At 45.3% G+C, this 21,729-nt stretch overlaps 1 pseudogene; it reads right to left on the bottom strand.

The window, feature by feature from the left end:
- Window positions 1-7,373: 7,373 nt before the first annotated feature.
- Window positions 7,374-17,778, bottom strand: LOC125524084 (annotated as a pseudogene).
- Window positions 17,779-21,729: the final 3,951 nt, after the last annotated feature.

The raw sequence follows: 21,729 nt of genomic DNA, 5'->3' as shown, positions 1-21,729 counted from the left end.
GCAATAACCTATTTTTTAAAACTAGGCCAGAATAACCATGGGCTACATATTTACTATAGTGACACTGGGCCTCCTACAGGCCGTAGAACCAATAGGCCTTCTGCGGGCCGTAGAAACAATGGGCCTTCTACGGGCCTTAGAAACAATGGGCCTTCTACGGGCCGTAGACACAATGGGCCTTCTATGGGACGTATCATCAATGGGCCTTCTATGGGCCGTATGATCAACTGGCCAAATATGGGCCAATAACAGACCGCATTATGGCCGTAAATGGGCTAGAGTTGGAATCGTCCGTTCATGGGCCGACCATAACGGGCCATCGTTAATCAGCTGTATTTGATGACGCTATGAAAACGGCCCAACGTATTAACGGGCCACAAACGGGCCAACTGTAACCACGGGCTGAATTTGGCCCACAAGCAGAAAATGACAGTAATGGGCCATAAGTAACCGAATGCTGGAAATGAGCCCAAGAATAAATGGGCCCTGAGAAGGCCGAAAGATAACATGGGCTGGAAACGGCCTAATGGAATAATGGGCTGTTAATGGGTATAAAGTGATGCATTGTTCATTACGGGTCAGTTTCACCACGGGCCGTTAATGGGCCCAGAGTTACAAAGGGCCTCATATGGGCCGAAAGATGTCATGGGCCACACATGGGTCGGAAGTTATAACATGATGGAATCATATTGGACGGCCTAGATGACACTACTAGGCCTAATTCGGATAGGTCGTAACGGCCCCTGGGTTAGCGGGCTGTAAATGGACTATATGCGAACAGGCCGTTAACAGGATTTCCATGGGCTGGCCCGTCACCTTTTGACCAAGTCAAACGGGCTGGCCTTTTCACAGGAATGGGCTTCTGTTGGGCTGTGCCACGTGTCGACGTATCATAGGTGCCTTCGGTCCAATGAGTGGATGACATCTGTGCCAACGGTGAGCCGACACATGTTTCCTCTAGCCAATGATGATTTTACACGTGGAAAAATCCCCATTGGTCGGGGCTATTAATGGGTTATCGGATCCAAAACCGGACCCGATAGCTTAGCGGTGAGCCGTTACGGTGGATGCCACGTGTCGGTCAACCTTGACGAAAGCACTTCTATGACGCGCGATTTATTGTCATGGAAGTGGACACTTCCGTGATGATAATTTTGGTAATGTCATGGAACACTTGTGTGACAACACATGTATGACTATCTTGATTCTGTCATAAAATCGTCATGGATGTACATGCATGACAGAAAACGTGACCTACTGTGACAAACACGTATCATCACGAAAGTGTATTTTTTTTTGTACTGTGATCACCCCTCCAGGCACTACATGAGGCAGAAGCCCCTTAACCAAATTATAACTAGCAGCCTTCTTCAACATTTTAGAAAAAAGATCAGCCACCAATAAACAGTAAAGGGGAAGAAGGGTCACCTTGTTTAAGACCTTTCCCTCCCACAAAATGTGGCCCTAAAGTATCATTAATTTTAACAGCAAATGTCCCATGATGAAGACAGCTATAGACCCAACCAATCCATTTATCACCAAAACTAGGGGGTGTGATCACTTCCCACCCTAGGGAGAGCAGTCAAGGAGGATAAAGGAAAATGAGCATCCCAGTCCACAGAAGTGAACATCCTATCCAGAATAGCAAAAATTGGATTACTCTGATTATTGGACCAAGTGAAGGACCTATTAGAAATGGGAATCTCCAACAGGGCCCATCTATTGACCCAATCATTGAAAAGAAAAGTAATATGTGGGTTAATATTACCACTACTTTTATCAGTTTGTTGCCTAACTAGATAAAATCCCCACACACCAAAACAGGGTAAGAAGCAGCCTCCAAGATTGCAATTCAGCAATAAAATCCACCTTGAATTCAAGATAAGCAGAGCCATATACTACAATTAAATGCCATACAAAATTATCAGCTTTTGCCTTAATGGTAGAAACCACACCAAATTCTTTGTTAGTAAAACCAATTACCTTAAACATATCATTTTTAAAGCCTACCAAAATACCACCATCAGTTTTCAAGGCAGGTAGAAAGTGCCAGGTAAAATGGTTCTGCTTGTCCAAAGCCTCGAGGAAACCCTGAGAAATAAGTTCTTTTTTGGTTTCTTGAAACCCAATAAAATCAGGATTAGATTTAGCAATAGTATCACACATGCATTGTATCTTTCCTGGTTGCGCAAGACCTCTAATATTCCAAATGAGACCAATCATGATCTAAGCTATTTTGAAAGGGTGTGACAAGCCACAAGGCTTAACTTTGGTCAGAACAGTTGGGGACTTCTCAATACAATCAGCAGTGCCCACTGATTGATGAGAGGCAAACCCTACTGGGGTAGAACCAACATCTATATCATTAACATCAAGATTGGGAGATAACACAGTTTCAGGGTTATTATTGGCAAATAGTAGACATTTTCCTTCTCATCAGCAATCAGATCATCAATAATCACATGTTTGGAACATAAATCACTACCCAATTTCAAGTTAATTTTTTTAGTATGATTAGCAAGGATATCAGGATCAAGGATTGCAAATGAGTTACCTTTGTAAGTGTGAGGCACTTCCATATTCTTTTTCCTTTTGTACTCAACAGCTTTTTGCATAATATTCACATTACCATGTCCTCTAGTCTGAGGTTTCTGAGACAGGACAAGCACCCACTTTACCTTGGTATTCTTGGTTTTTCCAACTTCCATCACCTTATCTAGTGAAGAAAGCAAGGACCTCTTCAAACTAGAAGATTTGATCATTTCAACAGCATCACCAGGTAAGGTTATCATCTCCTCTTCAATAGTCTTCTCACCCTCAGAATCAGAGCAATCAATTGATTTCAGTAGCTTATTACAGTAATCCACACTGTTACCCTCAGCCAGGTTGTCCTCATCACCACAGATAAAAAGGTTATCTGAATGATTTTTAGATTTGAAGGCAGTAGTACAATCCACAGCCCCATAAGAAGCATCATCACCCATCATAGGAGGTCCACCATAGGACTCAGAAAGCAAAGGCAGGTCTGCCTCCCCAGGTTTCCTTATTACAAATGAAGCACAAGCTCCAGCATCAACCTCACATCTAGTTGATCCATCTTGCTCCATTTTTCCTTTGGATTTAGACCCCCCAACAGCATATTCCATGATGAAGTTTTCATGGTCAGTATCAGACCAAGTAGCATGGTGTACAACAGCATCAGAAGCTTTTTTGTGGCTGCCAGCACTAGCATTTCCTTTTGAGCTTAGATTAGCTTTATCTAAGTCATCAATAGCATTTTCATCATTGGACATGATATCATCTTGACCACCATCAGTTTTGTTCTCATGAATATTACCACTATCATCATCAATCTCCTCATTATCTTCATCTTCATCATTAACTACAGAGTCCAAGACACTAGTTTGCTCATATCCCTCCACTATAAATCCAAGGAGGAATAGCTTTTTTTTCATCTCAATCAACCTCTCAAAAGGGATTTTGGTTAGGTCTCTGCAAGCAATTTTAATCCTTACATTCTCAAAAAAATGTTCTGAACATGCCATTCCAGTCTACATCAGTAAGCACACCAAACATTGAGGCAATTTGACAGAACACCTTCCAGGTACACCATTTGGGTGGTATGCCCTCAATCAATACCCAAGCTTCAACCAGCTCCCCAAATGGATCACAAGCACCTTTCCATTCAATCACATTTACATTCACTCCCTCCTTTCGTAGATCAAAGGTTGGAAATTCTATCAGATCTTCAGCACTCTTCCAAGGTGGAAACCTGACCAAGAAGGTCTTGCTAGAGAGCTCCCTCACTTGCCATGGTCAATGTCTAGTCTTGCAAAAAACGGCAGATAGCAAGTCACAAAGCTCAGTTTTCAGAACCTCACCTTTGATTATATTAACCATAGCACAATTCTGGTAATTAAGCCATTTGGTCTCAGCAGCAGGGACTTCCACATGGTAGAAACCAAGCCCACTAGCTCCACTTCCAAAGAAAGTAGCAGAAGGTTGAATTTTGGCCCAAGCAACACAATTGTTGACATTATGATTCTGCTGGCATATGAAACAGGCCTTGGTCTTCACACAATTCCCCACATAGTGGCCAGGACCCCCGCAATTAAAACAGATCATGTCTTTGTACCTGGGATCAAGCACTTGCTCAACCTCAATTTCCACAGCTTGAATAGGAACTTGAGATGAGGAAGCAGTAGATGCAGTAGATTTGGTTTTCTGAGCAGGAACATGATCTTTACCAGATGGAGTAGAATTCTACTTGCGCCACACAGGGGCCGGGGCACGCTGGCTAGTACCCCATTGAGATGCTGCCCCTGAACTGGATCCAGAAGGACGCCGATCAGCCATCACCACTCCTTGCTTAACAACCTCTGCAAACGATCGCGAACCCGGGCCAATACCCTCACACGGAATACAGATCACTTTAGGGGCAGGATCAAAAGATCGCAGGACAGCAGGATGACAATCAGCCCTAGTAAATTTCCAAGCAGCAAGTAAATCCTTCCTCAACCAGAATATGCTAGGAAAAGGCTTCGGGAGGAACGAACTAGGGTTACTGCGGCGGCGAGGAGGGGAAGGAATAGATCACAACTGGCCATAATGTTCTTCTATATATTCTAGGTCACGGCCTTGCTGCTTAGAAGACGTAATTCCAGAATCCGCTTTCTGCATCACCACATATCCATGAATGGATGGCTCCTGCACCACCGGAGTAGATAAGGTATCATTCTGCCCTTTGCCAACCTTTTCAGAAGCACATGCTTCACTATTTCCTTCTACATTTGAATTCGAACCAGACTAAAAATCTCCCTGTCATTTACCTCAATTGGATCATCTCTCTCAACACCAACCGCACTGTTGTTTGATTCAGTATCACCTATAGGGAGAACCCTCAACTCTTATTGAATCTCGCTTAGAATTCATAACACTATCAACACAAAGGGAAACCCCTGAGGATGGTAATTTTAAACTAGGAACACAAACAGGCTCAAGCAATTTAACGACATCAAATCTATGGTGATCATGAAAAGCGCGCAAGCATTTCAATGAAGAATTAGAGATGAATTCCGGAATCTTACCGTGATCTCCAGGCCATGGAGGGGGCTTGATGTCGTGCTTGCGCCCCTTGTGGATCCGGTAATGGCCTCCAGGCGCCTGTCCTCCACCTCACAAACCACGACCATCGCCATCGGCAACGGATATAGCTTGCGAGGAGGGCGAATCCCCGGCGGAAGCACGCCTGGAGGAATCCTGGATGATGCATCCACCCGCGGCCTCACGATGTTGAACCGCCGTGGATTCGATCGGAAATTCCTCCACCGCGCGGCATGTGCTGGATCTGGGGAGTCCGCCTCCTGGATGGCCCAGAAGAGGAACTCCACATCCGATGCGCCATCGTCGCCGGTGAACCAATTGGAGAGAAGTACATCAAAGCATATACAACCAAAACCAATCACATGAAACCTCATCCATAGTCGATGCATTCAGCATAAAAGACGCGCAAGTGAATACATGCACCAGCTAATCGGGAAAAGATTCTACCATAACACTGTAAACATACACAACTCAAGTTTGATGAGCTACTGTGACCTTGCTAATGATACTGCTACGTCTTGAGCTTGCGTTGGTTTTCCCCGAAGAGGAAGGGATGATGCAGCAGAGTAGCGTAAGTATTTCCCTCAGTTTTTGAGAACCAAGGTATCAATCCAGTAGGATCCCATGCTCAAGTCCCTCGTACCTGCACAAAGCGATAGCTACTCGCAACCAACGCGATTAGGGGTTGTCAAGCCCTTCACGGTCACTTACGAGAGTGCGATCTGATAGATATAATATTTTTGGTATTTTTGGTATAAAGATGCAAAGTAAAAAGTAAAAGCAAAGTAAAAAAGCAAAACAAGATTAAAGTGATGGAGATTGATATGATGAGAATAGACCCGGGGGGCATAGGTTTCACTAGTGGCTTCTCTCAAGAGCATAAGTATTCTACGGTGGGTGAACAAATTATTGTTGAGCAATTGACAAAATTGAGCATAGTTATGAGAATATCTAGGAATGATCATGTATATAGGCATCACGTCCGTGACAAGTAGATCGAAACGATTCTGCATCTACTACTATTACTCCACTCATCGACCGCTATCCAGCATGCATCTAGAGTATTAAGTTAAAAACAGAGTAACGCCTTAAGCAAGATGACATGATGTAGAGAGATAAATTCATGCAATATGAAATAAACCCCATCTTGTTATCCTCGATGGCAACGATACAATACGTGCCTTGCTACCCCTTCTGTCACTCGGTAAGGACACCGCAAGATCGAACCCAAAGCTAAGCACTTCTCCCATGGCAAGAACTACCAATCTAGTTGGCCAAACCAAACGGATAATTTAAAGAGACTTGCAAAGATAACCAATCATACATAAAATAATTCAGAGAAGATTCAAATATTTTTCATAGATAGACTTGATCATAAACCCACAATTCATCGGTCTCAACAAACACACCGCAAAAAGAAGATTACATCGAATAGATCTCCACAAGAGAGGGGGAGAACTTTGTATTGAGATTCAAAGAGAGAGAAGAACCCATCTAGCTACTAACTATGGACCCGAAGGTCTGAGGTAAACTACTCACACTTCATCGGAGGGGCTAGGATGATGTAGAAGCCCTCCGTGATGACGGCCCTCTTCCGGCGGAGCTCCGAAACAGGCTCCAAGATGGGATCTCGTGGATACAGAAAGTTGCGACGGTGGAATTAGGTTTTTGGCTCCTGTTCTGGTCGTTTAGGGGTACGTGTGTATATATAGGAGGAAGAAGTACGCCGGAGGAGCAACGAGGGGCCCACGAGGCAGGGGGCGCGCCCTAGGGGGGGCGCCCCCACCCTCGTGACCGCCTCTTTTGTTCCTTGGAGCAGGGTCCAAGTCTCCTGGATCACGTTCGGTGAGAAAATCACATTCCCGAAGATTTTATTTCGTTTGGACTCCGTTTGATATCCCGTTTATCCGAAACACTGAAATAGGCAAAAAACAGCAATTCTGGGCTGGGCCTCCGGTTAATAGGTTAGTCCCAAAAATAATATAAAAGTGAAAAATAAAGCCCAATATAGTCCAAAACAGTAGATAATATAGCATGGAGCAATTAAAAATTATAGATACGTTGGATACGTATCAGATACTATGAGCCTTAAAATTTAGTACGGTTGGCAGGGTTACAGATTTTGTCCTTCCCGTTTACTGGGGGAGGAAATCTTCGGGAATCTACTCTGTTTACCTTCATCAATTTCCAAGAGCATCGATGGTCCACTATGTACTGCATATAATTTGTTCTAGCAAGAGATAGCCCAAGAAACTTGAAGACAATCTCTTCTAGATATTTGTGCTCGAAGTGTATGACCAATACTTCTTGACCAGCTCGCGAAAGAGAGATCCTTCAGTTTCCATGAGCTTTGTAGGTTTGTCAAACTCTACTACTTTCCCTGGAAGTGTTCGTATATAGCTCATCAGTATGGAACATATCCACGATCAATTTGGTATCCTCAGAAAAAAAAACATTACATTGCTTATAAGTTGCCGCCAAGAGAAACATACCGTCGCTCATTGCAAGTACCATATCCCAGTCCATAACTATTGGTATACGGTGGGCAACTGTAATAACGATGCAATATTTGAATTCTGTCCGGATCGTCTTCTGAAGGAGAACATCTGTTGCATTGTCTATAGAGGTTGTGGCTTCATCAAGAACTAAGATGCGGCACCTTCTCAGAAGTGCGCATCCCAGGCAGAAGAGCTGCCTTTGGCCCATGCTCCAGTTTGACCCACTTTCCACAACTATTATGACAGGATCTGATCAGTACTATGGATGAGATAATACCAAACATCATGCTAGCACAAAGAAAATAACTAATACATATACGACTACTAACAATTTGACATATTTATTGGCACATGTATTTTCACACCTATTTTGAATTCTTGAAATGATTAGAGCTTTTCTGTTTACACACTATTAGTTTCAAAAGATGAACTCCAGAAACCAAATTATAGATAAAGTGAAGTTTCCTACCATGTGAATCCAGTCCTTGTTCCTTCTCCTGGACAGCTTCAAGAAGTTGACATTTGGCAAGAACCTTCAAGCACAATAACAAATGGAGTAACCACTTCAGTTGGTGGGAGGTCATCATCCATGTCTGAGTTCTCCTCAAGTCAAATTCGGGTGCCTATTTCTTCCATACGTGAAAAGTTGTCTAGTTCCTCCTAGGGAATCTAGTTCTTATGAGAAAGGCAACTTGTCATTTGAGATTCCTCTAACTAAGAGCAGTTTTAGCACGCTCCCTCTTACCCCCTCTTTTCACATGGGAGGTAAGAGTATGTAGTAGATGAGCCGTTGATCACATTAATTAATGGTCGGATTAACTCTTACCTTCCTACCTGATATGTAAAAAGAGGGGGTAATAGGGAGCATGTTAAAATTTGCCTGTAATTAAATCTATTCACCCCATTTTGTTAATGTGCTGAACTTTCTGAAATCGCTAGGGATATGTCAAAGTACTCAAGCTGAATTTTTTTTGAGCATCAGTACAGACACAAGCGCTCATATAGACGCGCATACACTCACCCCTATGAACGCACACACGCACAGCCTACCCCTATGAGCACCTCTGAAAGACTGAGCCGGCATATCATCTTGAGATTTACGAAGTCACCGTAGGCGCCTCGTCGTCGACGGGAACGTCTCCTCCCACTGAAAGCGCATCGCCGAAAATCCTGAAATAAATCCAGAAATAATGCGAGCACCAGGATTTGAACCCTGGTGGGTTGGGGATACCACTGTCCACATAACCAACTCAACCACAGGTTGATTCGCTACTCAAGCTGAATTGCCGTAGTACTAAAAGGGGATGACCTCATGATTAAACATTGCATCAGGTTCTTTCGGTGTCATACCTTGTCATCACGTAAGATGAGGAAAAATAACATAGTTAGCTGTGTGGAATCTTACCTCCCATATTTTCTCATCTAAGAATTGCCCAAGAGGATCTAGATTGTATCTTATTGTACCCTGAAACAGTGTTGGATCTTGTGGAATGATACCCAAACGCGACCGCGGATCATGTAAGCCTATCGTACTGATATCCACAGAGTCTATAATTATTTTCCCTTCATCAGGTTCAACAAGGCGAAACAATGCACCAATTAACGTTGTCTTGCCACTTCCTGTTCGACCAACTATACCAATCTTATCTCCACCTTCAAAATTGCAAGTGATTCCATGTAGTACAAGGGGAGCATCTATCCTATACCTGATCTGTTAAATGAAAATCCATCACATACATTGTTATAAGTGTTAATAGGTAGGATTTTATTTTACCTTGCAAGGTTTATGTGTAAGTATTTACATTTGATTACCTTCAAATGCCTAATCTCCACATAGGCATTTTGGGGCCAATCTGGCAATGGTCGATTGTGTTCAATGACTTCTGCTGCTTCACTTGGTATGTCCATGTATTGGCTCACCCGTTTCACTGAGATTATTTGATTCCCAAGGTTGCACCGGCTTTGAGTAAAGGAAACAAATGATGTATTTAGAGAAAGACCATAGGACAATGCCATTCCCACAAAACCTGTGCAAGTATGAAAGCAAGGAACTAATTAGTGCTACTATTTGTAATGGCACAAACTGAATGATATCAAATACTTTATTTAGTTAACTCCGGTGCATAAGCATTAGGACTAGAATTGCATCTTCATAAAAAATACAAACTTATCCATAAAATCATCAGAACAGGTGGTGGCTTGAGAAATGTATGGAGTTTTGTGTTCATAATGTTCTGCCCAGCCGAGGGCTGTAAATATAATTTTCTTGCAATAATAAACATTACTACCTCAGAGTGTAACATTCTAGAAGGCATTCAATCAAACTTTCACACTTTAGGCATCTTTCCTTTCCTCCTCCCCAAGAAGCTACTCCCAGGCGACTAGGGCTCTCCTTCTCCCGTCGCCGCGGGCGCCGGTCCGTGTTGCCTCCGATGGCCTCTGGTCCGTGAAGGTGCAGAGAATTCCGGCCCCGCGCTAGCGGGAGGGATCCCCCTCTCGTTTTTGTTTGGTTCAGCGTCTCGGTTGGGGCTGTGCGGCTGCGGCAATGTCCCCTAGTAGGAATAATGTCTCCCATGTTCGATCCCCATCTTGATGTTGCGTCTACCGTCGTCGGAGGGCATGTGGATCTGTTTGGATCCAATCTTCACATGCCTCTGGTCGTGTGTCTATAGGTTTGATCTTTCTAATCCTCGCTTCTCTTTATCTGTGACGTTTGTTGTTCTGGTGCCCTAGTCTTGTAGAGCCTTAACAACACGACTTCCCGATTGCTACTACAACAAAGTTTGCCAAGCTCTGGCAAGGAAGGGCGATGACAGCGGCGCACCTTCGGCTCGCTCCAGTGCTTGTAGTCGTCGCTAGGTGATCTACGGACCTGCTTGTTTTTGTTACTTCTGATGTTCTCTATACTACCATGACAGATGATGAATAGATTAAAAGTTTCTCCCGCATTTTTTTAAACTTTACTATTGTATATAAAAAAGGTATTTGGACTAGTAAGGTCAAAATACTATCATTGGATTTTTCATCAATATTATTTCCATAGTATGTAATGGTCAAATTAGTTCGTTGGAGACCCATGTCATGTCTAAAACGTTATCTGTTCCAGAATGGAGGGAGTATCAAGTATGTTCTCATAGCAAAAGCTTATTTGAAGCAAAGTGGTGCACATATAATTGCTTACCAGGGCTAGAAGTTTCTTGAGGAAGAAGAGCCATGACAAAGGCAGAAGAAGAAAGAACTATGGCGCTCATTATTTCTATATGTTGAATCAACCATTCAGTTGCTGCAAAATTACAGAAATATGGGTTGGCATTCTTGTCAACAAGATCCAAATTTTTAGCAAAGAAACGATCTTCTCCCTCAAAGGCCCTTATCGTTATAGCCCCTGCAATCGATTCGCCTAAGTGACTCGCTAGGGCGGACTTTGTAGTACCATTGATCCACATCAATTCCTTGGCCGATGCTAGATAGTACCTCTGCATGACCAAACACAACAGGTTTTCACTTATTAAAACGAGTGTAAAATTGTGAAGTGTGAATGATAATCAAAGAAATGAAGATTAGCCATAAAGTAACAAAGTCATACCAATTACCTACAGCCTTTTTTTTTGCGGAAAAAAAACTGCTGATATTTAGCACAGGGTTCTTACAGAAAGGTACTGAGACAAGAAAAAATTACATTGAAGCCCCCCAGCACCCCGTTGACGAAGACGACAACGAAGATGTATCGCCGGCGCGCCGCCGCTGCTGCTCCACACAAGCCTTGGATTTGGAACAGACCCTTCGCGGACGGGAAGTCGACGAAGCTCGGCCCCGGAAGGCCTCCATCCCGCGCCGTCGAAGCCAACGCCCTGCACTGCACCACCAGCTCGATTCAGATCTTCGAGATCCCGGATCCGCCGTCCCGCGGACACCGGCGAGGGAAAAGAGCACCCAGCTGCTCCACCGAGCCCCGGGCACGCGGAAGACGGAAGATCGGCAGCGGAGCTCCTCGGACCTCCACCGCCGGAGAGGAAGACCTCCGTCGCAAAACGCCACTCCGGCCGCGCCGCCCACTCCCCAACGCCGCCGGCTAGCTGCCAAATCGAACCTACGCTATATACACGCCGCAGATCGGGGCCTCCCCATCCTCCCGCTGCCAGAGCAGCTGCCGGAGGGTGAGGAACCCGCCGATCTGGCAACGGCGAGGTGGATCGCCCGGTGTCGCCCAAAAGTCGCCCTTTCTCTACGTGGACGGGGAAAGGGTTAATTGCCAAAACTATCATTGGCACGGATACAAACAGAACTTGCCATGTAACAACAGCCAATACCCCTAGATTGCTACATGCATTTAAGCTGGTACCAAGGCTAACCACTAATGCAAATGGAATATCAAGGTCAACGATACTCAAATCTGAAGAGACATGCATTAGAAGAAAAAGGGAACAAGTTAATCCCTCATGAGAAAATCTCTGTAACTTGTTGTATCACCATTCATTTAAGAACTCTTAGCCGGCTAAGAACCCTTCCTAGAGGTGTAGAATCAAAAAAGGATATTGGTGCACGGAACAATGAATTGAGTAGCTGGGAAAATAAGGATCTTGATGACTGGATCCCAAGAATAACGACTGTTAAAGATCTTGATAGCAAGAAGATCATTGTGCAAGCTCCGATAATAATGTACACAGAAATTAACTTCAGTGTGCTAACATGAGGATTTTGGACATTAGCAGCCATCCATGAATTCTATAATATCTGCCCAGCTACGAAAATTATGTGAGAAATCATACACAAGAAGAAATACAGGAAGCCTTTCCTTTGGCGCAGGTAAAGCATATAAGACTTGAAAACTGCATTCCCTGTTTCTCTTTCCTCTTACTTGATCAGTTGATCTGCAGGTGATGGTTTCATAGACTCTGTATATCTACTTCCATGAATACCATCTGTCTCCTTTATTGATACTTCCTTAGATCTTTGATGGGGTATGTTGTTCTTACGATGCGAAACACCCATAGTATCTTTATGGGCATTTACAAGGTCTTTAAATTCTTCACAATCTGCCAATAGATCTTGATAAGGTGCAGACTGAATAACCTCTCCATCTGACATTAACTGCCAACAATCATTAGATGACATCAATAAATAAATAAAGCTAATTACAGATAAATATCATCATATGGTGACTTTTTTGAAGTGGAGAGAGATACCAAAATGGAGTCAAATACAGGTAGAAAATCCACTTGGTGAGTCATCAGAAGAACAGTCTTGTCTGATAGAGCACTCATGACATATTCCTGTCACAAAGAGCTTTGTAAAACAGTTCATGATCTTATAGTAATACAATATGTATCTGCTGATATGTTCCTTACACCAAGTTACAGTTTCACCCCCCGCGTCATCTCTGTGAGGTGACTCGGGCGGGCACCCCGCCGGTTCCTTACACCAAGTTACAGTTTCACCCCCCGCGTCATCTCTGTGAGGTGACTCGGGCGGGCACCCCGCCGGATCTGGCCTGATGCTTCCATCTGGCCGCTCCTCGGGGTCGGCCGACTCCCTCCTTTCAGATCAGGCCGGCGCGCCGTGGCTGCGGGCTTCTGGCACCCTCGGGTGGCTCTGGTGGCCTGGCCTCGAGGCTGCCTCGGCGGTGGTTCCACCCGCCGTTGCCTACTAAGCTGGGCGCGGCGTCCCCTGCTCCACACTCTTGCGCAGGCCTCCGCCGCCTCCCGCCCTCAAGCTCGCGTCATCGACCGCCTGCTGCGCACTCTGCGTCTCGTCTTCCGCAGATCCAGTTGTTGCGTCTTTCGCTCCTACCTTGTTCGTCGTTGTCGTGCTCCTTTGCGTGCTTGCCAAACGAAGGTGGCGTCGTGGCTCCTGCTCCTTGGAGCCCTCCACCTCCCAGTTCCCCCGGTGGGCTGCAGCTGTCTTGTAGCCTTTCCTGCTGGGGGCGCCGCACCGGTGCTCCTCACCGGTGGCCTCGGCATCAAGGGTGCCTGCCGGCGTCTCTGCCAGTCGGATTCACCTGGATCTGGGGCTGTCCATTTTTGGCGCTACCCCGCGCTATTGGCGGCTGCTCTGCGTCTCGTCGCGTAGAGGATGTGACCGGGGTTTGGGAGAAATCCATGGTCGGCCGGCTGCTGCTGGCCGAGACAGCGGCGACGCTTCCCGTCGTTCCCATCTTGATGGCGTTGTCTTCAACCCCCGGTCTTGTGATGTTTTGGGTGTGCTCTGTGGTGTTCTATGCTTGGTGATGCCCTTCGACTATACGGGTGGCACATAGGTGCCGTGGCGCCGTCTCGGCCCGGTGTGACCGTTTGAATGCACCCCATGACACAGGTGGTGTCGCGGCGTTGTGCAGTCTTGGTTGCCCGGTGCTTTTCGATTGCGTCGACGGTGCAGTGTCATGGTTTAATCTTGGCTCGCCGCTGCAGTTCGAGTGCCCGTGGTGGCCCTTTGTTGTGTTGTTTTTGGTGTTCTATGCTTGGTGGTGCCCTTCGACTACGCCGGTGGCACACAGGTGCCGTGGCGTCGTCTCGGCCTGGCATGACCGTTCGAATGTACCCCATGACACAGGTAGTGTCGCGGCGTTGTGCAGTCTTGGTTGCCCGGTGCTTTTCGATTGCGTCGATGATACAGTGTCATGGCTTAGTCCCGGCTCGCCGCTGCAGTTCGAGCGCCCGTGGCGTCCCTGGTTGTGTTGTGTCCCCCCTCGCCATGTGTTGTCTGTGTGTTGTTTTTGTTTTATTTCTCCTTGTATCCCCTGTACTTCTGGTTCACTTGAACCCTATCTTGTATTAGGCTGCAAAGTCTATAGGCAACAGATGAATACAATTCAGGTGGGAAGAATTTCTTCTCCCCCCGGTGACATTCAAAAAAAAAATATGTTCCTTACATTGAAGAGACTTCATCAAAGTGGAGAGAGGTACCAAAATGGAGTCAAATACGGGTAAAAAATCCACTTGGTGCGTCACCAAAAGTACGGTCTTGTCTGATAGAGCAGTCATGACATATTCCTGTTACAAAGAGCTTTGTCAAAACAGTTCATAATCAAATAGAAATACAATCAGCATCTGCTGATATGATCCTTACATTGAAGAGACTCGTGGCTGTATGGGCATCAACAGTATTGAAAGGGTCATCAAGAAGATAGATGTCTGCATTTTGGTATAGTGCACGAGCAAGTTGGACGCGCTGCTTCTGACCACCACTAAGATTTACTCCTCTCTCCCCAATTTGAGTGCAATCTCCATATGGCAACATCTCAAGGTCCTTGACCAACGAGCACCTCACGAGTGTGTTGTGGTATCTTTGCCTATCCATCGACGATCCAAAGAGAATATTGTCTTGCACAGTTCCTATTTGGATCCATGCATTCTGAGAAATATATGCTATTTTCCCACAGACTTGGATCTGAAATGTTTATCCAAAGATAAATAATTCTATATTAAGCTGTTAGAAAAAAAATGAATTGATGAACATACTTCATGTTGGCAAATATTGTCAACCATAATTTTCACAACAACTTTGCAAACCGAACTTGACGCTGCTGTTGACAATAGGCTATGTTTATCTTAAACATATAGTATAAATATCTAAATTCTGAGTATGGATGCTATTTCATTAGAAGATGAAGTTAGTAAGAAAAAAACATACCGCGCCTTCAGTTTTGGGGACCTATCTGAGTACAGCAGCCAAAAGTGTCGACTTTCCTGATCCAACCTCTCCACAAATTGCAACCTTTTCTCCAGCTTTGACTGCGAGATTTATATTCTTTAGAGTTTGTTTTGATGTATTCTCATCCCACGAGAAGCTACACGAATTCATCGATATAGGGTAATCAATGCCACCATAATATTTCTTCCTAACTTGATCGTTTAGCTCAGGTGCATCAAGGAACTTTGATATCCGAGTGAAAGCAACCTTAGCTTGTATCACAACTGCAATAACATCGGGTATCGTCCTAACTGGGTCTTGCACGAGACGTAGAGTTGCCACAAAGGTGAATACATTGCTAGCATCAAGAGGGATTTTCAAAAGATAGCATGTTACAAAGGTTGCCACAGAAACCAAAGCAGGAGAAGCCCAGAAAAGGAAACTGTTGTATGCCCTCCAAAGCTGGAATGTTGACAACCACTTGTACTCAACTTCCCTCAACCCCTCGATGACCTTCTTGAAGTGGCCTTCCCATGCATAAAGTTTCAAGACCTTCATATGAACTAGTGATTCAGACATTGCCTTCAATCTCACATCTTGTGCTTCCATAAGTTTACTCTGAAATTTGTGTTGGAATCTGGCTAGTGGAGCGTTGCAGAGTACGGTGAGAATGATGACAACCAATGATGAAATCATTGCAGCACCAACCGCATTGTATAGAATTGCCAGAGCAATGCAAAGCTGAACAATTGTTGTCCATGTTTGATGGAACCAATATGGGAATTCCCCAATCCGATAGGCATCGACGGTCACATAGTTCATAATTTGTCCAGAAGAGTGCTTCATTTTTGCGGAGTTTGATAGCTTCTGTTGTTTATAAATAGCTGCTGACAGGAGTGACCTCACCTGCAGTCCTAATCTCCGAGTGTGGAAATACCACTGTCTCTCCGACAATGATTCACAGCATTTGCAGACGAACAATAATGCAGCCAGCGCATAGCTTTCGTATTTAAAGGTCCCTTTCCCAAGTGATACATTGATGAATGCCTTGAGAATTACTGGGCCAGTGGATAAGGTGAGAACCTTCAGCAAAGCAAAGAAACCCAAGACCATGATGGCACGCTTGTGACAAGAAACAATAGTCCAGAAGAATGATGGTGTGGCGTGCGCCGGCGACTGCTTCCTGCAATTCAGCTTCTCCATGAGCATCGAGTACTGGTTTCGTGCTCGATCTGTGGCGCCTAAAAGAAGCATGTCTTTGTCCTCAAGGGGATTCTCATAGCCCATCTTAATTAGAGGATTCAACCACCAAAACGACATCTCGCTGAAAAAACCAGCAGTAGCAAAGGGAGTGACCTGATGAGCCTCAGAATCAGCTGCCTCACCGTCTGTCTCCTCCGTGTCGAGGGGCTTGTATAAACCATTTCCAATTCCTCCATAGCCCTCTTCGTCATGGCTGTGCCGGACGCCATAAATGAGGAGGACCACTTCACCTTGTAAGTACAGAACATCCAAACAGCCCTTGACAGTTATCATCTTCTCTGCAACAATAACAACAACTGAAGAAGAACAAACGAATGCTGCATAGACGGTCAGTAAGACCGGCCAAAACCAGACGAATGCCGCTCCAAGAAACCGAGGCCTGATGCTGAAAGCCAAGCTGGTAAGGATCAGATTCAGTCCCTGAGATAATGTGATGAGCCACCAGTGTGGAAGGTAAACAGCAAAGGCATCCTGACTGAAGTTACTCCCCAGCATCCACATCCCCAGCCCGAGATAAACCAAACCCAGGCAGGCACTGAAGGCCACAGCAGCCAAGTGCAGCGGTGAGCTGAGACTGACGAGCTGCCGTGCAGCCGCTCTGCTCTGTGGAATTTTGACAAGCACCTGGAGTGCGAGCACAAACCCGAGCAGCGCGGCGATGCCGGTCGCCACCAGATGGTTCGTGCAGGTGGAGGAGTCGAACATTTGCTTCAAAGCGCATGAGATGGCGTCTTGGCCGGAGCATATCGGGCTCCCACACAAGCTCGTCACCCAGGAAGAACCTGGAATGTGGTTATAGAGTATTGGAGTCAGATGGCGTTGTCGGATTTCAGTGATGCAGCATGAGGAAGCTGATTAGTTGAGGAGAGAACTTACTTGTGAGGGAACCCATCTGTTGATTCGAGACGGATCAGCAGCTCCTGTTGCAGGCCTGCGCCAATCATGAAGATGAAACAGGTTAGGACAGAAGAACAGATGCTCTGTTTCATGGAGGAACAGACAGACAAAGAGCAGACCACGAGCAGCATCACTCGCTGGAGTCTAAATCCGATGAAATTATTCCAGGGGAAACCCCAGTGCTTGCTGGGAACAAAAGGAGTCAGAAATCCAAAGGGGAAGATCGACGGCGATCGTCAGTCGGCATTCGACATGGAAAGCAACAAATCCACCGGGTCATGTTTCAAAGAGCTAAGCAAGCAATGGTGGAAAGTGTTGACCTCTCTAGCAGTAGCGCGCGCCCCCCTCGACCTCCTCCGCGGCGCGAGCTTGACGAAGGAACAAGTTGCTCTTAACGTCAATGTGTGCTGTTTCGCTACGGGGACGCCCGAAACAGTACAAGTTGGACGTGCGTGGGCAGTCCCATTGATACTGTTTGTCATATTTTTTTTAAGAACCCGCATTTCCAATGACAACCCGCAATAATCCTCTTGCATCCAGCCGCGGACAGGGGATCAGTCCGTGGACCGTAGCCTCATATATTTTCACAGCAACTTAAATCAACCGGATGAAATTAAAAAATAGACGAATTTTGATATAAACATGACGGATTTCATTAAAAGTAGGATAATTTGTACATAAAACCGAATGATTCGTCCGGTGAACTAAAAACCCAAAACTAAAACCCTAAATTATCATATACTTCACGGTGAACTCGTAGGTCACTTGCCTGACCCGGTGTCGGAGTCGGAGTCGTCAGGCTTGGGGCGGTGGAAGGTGGAGATGTCGCGGCAGGGCTTCCCAGCTGCCGCATGACGCTCGCGGATGATCCTCTCCGCCTCCTCCTACCGTGCGCAGTGCGGCCACGGCCACCGAGCACGTGAGCTGGGGGGAGGGCGGCGGTCGTTGGAGACGTCGTCATTGACGGTGGCGGCGATCTCGGTGAGTGACCATTCCTCGCCGTATCTGGCCATTTCCCCGTCGAGGAGGCGGAGACGGCGCTTGGCCATCTCCGACTTGGTCACAGAGCGATCCAGGGCCGAGGTGTACGCCAGTTCCGAGTCCGCCGCGATGTGTAGCGGCGGCGGGATATCTGAGTCCACAAACTTGGATCGATGCACGGCGTTGCGGCTGTCCCGCCGGCGCTGCTCCCAGCCGGTGTACTCTTGCGTCGTCATGGCGCTCCGAGACGACGTCGAGGAGCCGTCCCTATGAAGGTAGTGCAGAATGCGCCCACACGCCTTAGACTGGGGCGGCGACGAGCGATGCTCCTCCTTCACGACGCGTCGGGGCGGCGGCGAGCGACCCTTCTTCTTGGCACAGACAAACGGATACCAACGGAGAACGTACCTTCTCCGTATTCGCGTTGCGTGTGGGAAACAAGAAGTTGGTTTGTCCTGATATTTTTGGTCACACGTGTTCCTGCTTTCTTTTAGTACAACAGTTGAAATCTGCCCTCCATCCATCAATTCCTTCGGAGCGTATACTAGGGTTGTATACTTAAATATCAAGCGTGGATCGCGAGGACGCTATGGAATTCCCTTTTTACAAAAAAAAAAGAAAACTCCTCGGTCTCTGCATCAAAACAATGCATACAGCCACATTTATTAAAAAGTAAATAAGGTTTAATAAGATCTTAAAGTCTGGAAACAAAAAAGAACGGCTAGCTCACACAGAGCCTCAACGCCGATAACAAAATGCCCAAAAAGCCACAACCGGCTGGCAAAATAGAAGATAGGTAAACTAATTGTCTATCCTATTACATGACCGCCATCTAAACCGGTTGAAAATATCCCACGCTACAATCTCCCACAGGACAGATCTAGTAACCAAACGCTTCCTGGCCTCCGTCGGAGTGAGTAAGGACCACATACGGATCAACACAGTAGACCAGGATAAAACCTGCAAAAAATGAATAGTTGTTGTTCTGTTAAAAGCCAAATCATTTCCGCGGTTCCAAATTGCCCATAACAACGCACATACTCCTACATGAATGTGTCTAGCTGTTTCGGACTCTATCCCAGCAAGCCATGTCCCGAATAACATGTTGACCGAAGTCGGAGGAGTAATATTAAAGGCAATTTGCACAGAGCGCCACAAAACTCTTGCCAACGGGCAGTCAAAAAAGAGGTGCTTGATAGTCTCGTCCCGATCACAGAAAGTACACCTAGTAGAACCTGTCCAGTTGCGCTTAACCAAATTATTATTTGTTAAAATTACTTGTTTATGGACGAACCACATAAACACTTTAATCTTCAAAGGAACCTTGACTTTCCAAACATGTTTGAAATTAGGAATAACAATAGAGTTAATGATATCGATATACATCGATTTGACTGTGAACTCCCCAGATCTAGTAAGCTTCCAACACAACTGATCGGGCTGAGGAGCTAACTGAACCTCCATCAGTCTACGCACCAAGTGAAGCCATGCTTCCCATCGTTCGCCCACAAGCACCCTCCTAAACTGAATATTGAGGAGAATTGACTGCATAACCGTGGCAACAAGAGCCTCCCGACGCTGAACAATACGATAAAGGGACGGATACTGAATCGCCAAAGGCGCATCACCAAGCCATGTATCCCCCCAGAAGCGAGTGGTGTTGCCATTTCCGACAATAAACTTAGTTCCCTCTGACCGTCTCTGATTATCTCGGCCTCTCTTTGATGCGTCATGGCCTTTTTCTTTCTCCGGCTGCCCGTTTAGCCCCTAGTAGTGAACAAGTTTCGCAAGTCTTGTCCTACCTAGCGGATGAAACTTCTCTGTACCTTTACTAGGCGCCTTCTCTAAAGAACCTCTCCTTTTTTCACAAGCGAACAAACGCCATGCTACCAACTCTGAACAAACGCCATGCTACCAACTCTCCCAACCAAAATGGGACCTCCAAGGAGAAAATGCTCAGCTGGTCTTCCAATAATTCTCTGATCACATGTGCAGAAATTCAATCCCTTTGGGGCACATGAAAAATGCAGGGATTTCATACAAGATGGGTTGAACCTGTATGAACTGCAGCCTGTATTGCGGGATATGTGTTATACAACTTATCCATTTATGGGTTAGTGGAGTAGAAACTGTTAGAAGGGAGAGAGAGAGAGAGATTGTTGTGGAATATGATGCATGTATTATTGAGCCTCGAGGGCGAGTATATATTGAGTACAAGACTAGGAGGGCAAGAAGCCTCTCCTAGAGATAAGGTAGGAGACAGATTACAAATCTTAGACTACCAAATACAAGCAACCCAAATATATCTCTAACAGAAACATCGACCAGGCGTAATAATCATATAACAATAAATACACAAATATAGTTCATCGTTTTGCTCATCCACGGTAGGTGGTAACACTGCATGGGTTATTTGGTTCCTAGCCATACTTTGTCACATATTGTCTACTCGAGTTAAGCAAGTGTGGTCAAACTAGGTTGGTATTTGGTTCTATCAGCGCATAATGCAAAAAATAAATATGTGAGAAATAAGCTCCATGTTGCACATATAAAAAGTGTGGCAAGATATTCTAAGACAAGCCAAAGTGTGGCTAAATATTTTAAACACATAAAGTAAGGCAAATGTGATGAAAATTGTGTAACAAACTATGACCAAGTTAGTCACCAACCAAACTGGCCCACTACGTTAGCGAGAAAAAGACAAGAAAACTTGATAATCTATCGTGCACGTTTGCATAGGTGTGGCAGCTCTCGTGAGGTATCAAAAAAATTTGTTAACCGGTATCTGGTGCACCGGTGCTTATGGTGCGTTCAGTCTCGGATGCACTTATTAAAATATTGAAAAAAAAGTAGCATGTTGACACGTCTATGTTATCACAAAATTCAAAATGTAAATTAGATATTAAAATTACAAATCTGACGGTGAATAGCATTTATATAATATAAGTTTTGCAGAAGATTTGCCCATTACCTCTATTGATTACAATTTTTCTTTTCTTGTATCTCAAGCAATGCTTTAAAGTTTGATTTGAAATTTTGTGACAACATATACTGATAATTTGCTGGCGTACTAAATATTTTTTTCCAGATTTCCCTAACGTTTTGAATGGTGCAAGGGAAGTTGGGTGCGTCTAGTGCAGCAGGTATCCCACGGGCCGGTGCTGACATATCGGGCCTCTAGTGCAAAATAACGATATGTGCTAGTATTTTTACTTTATTCATCACAACAACAACAAAATTCCGAGGAGAAATTTCGATCTATCCATTAGCTGTCAAGGTAGTACAAAGAAACACCAGAAGTACAAAATTTCATCCAAGCCAGGTCTGTAGACGGCCTAGTTACGGCTACAAAGCACTG

This window comes from Triticum urartu, chromosome 7, assembly GCF_003073215.2.
Source record: "Triticum urartu cultivar G1812 chromosome 7, Tu2.1, whole genome shotgun sequence".
In the NCBI taxonomy this organism is placed as follows: domain Eukaryota; kingdom Viridiplantae; phylum Streptophyta; class Magnoliopsida; order Poales; family Poaceae; genus Triticum; species Triticum urartu.
The sequence above is the reverse complement of the archived record's forward strand: the minus strand, read 5'-3'. Positions and strand labels throughout refer to the sequence as shown.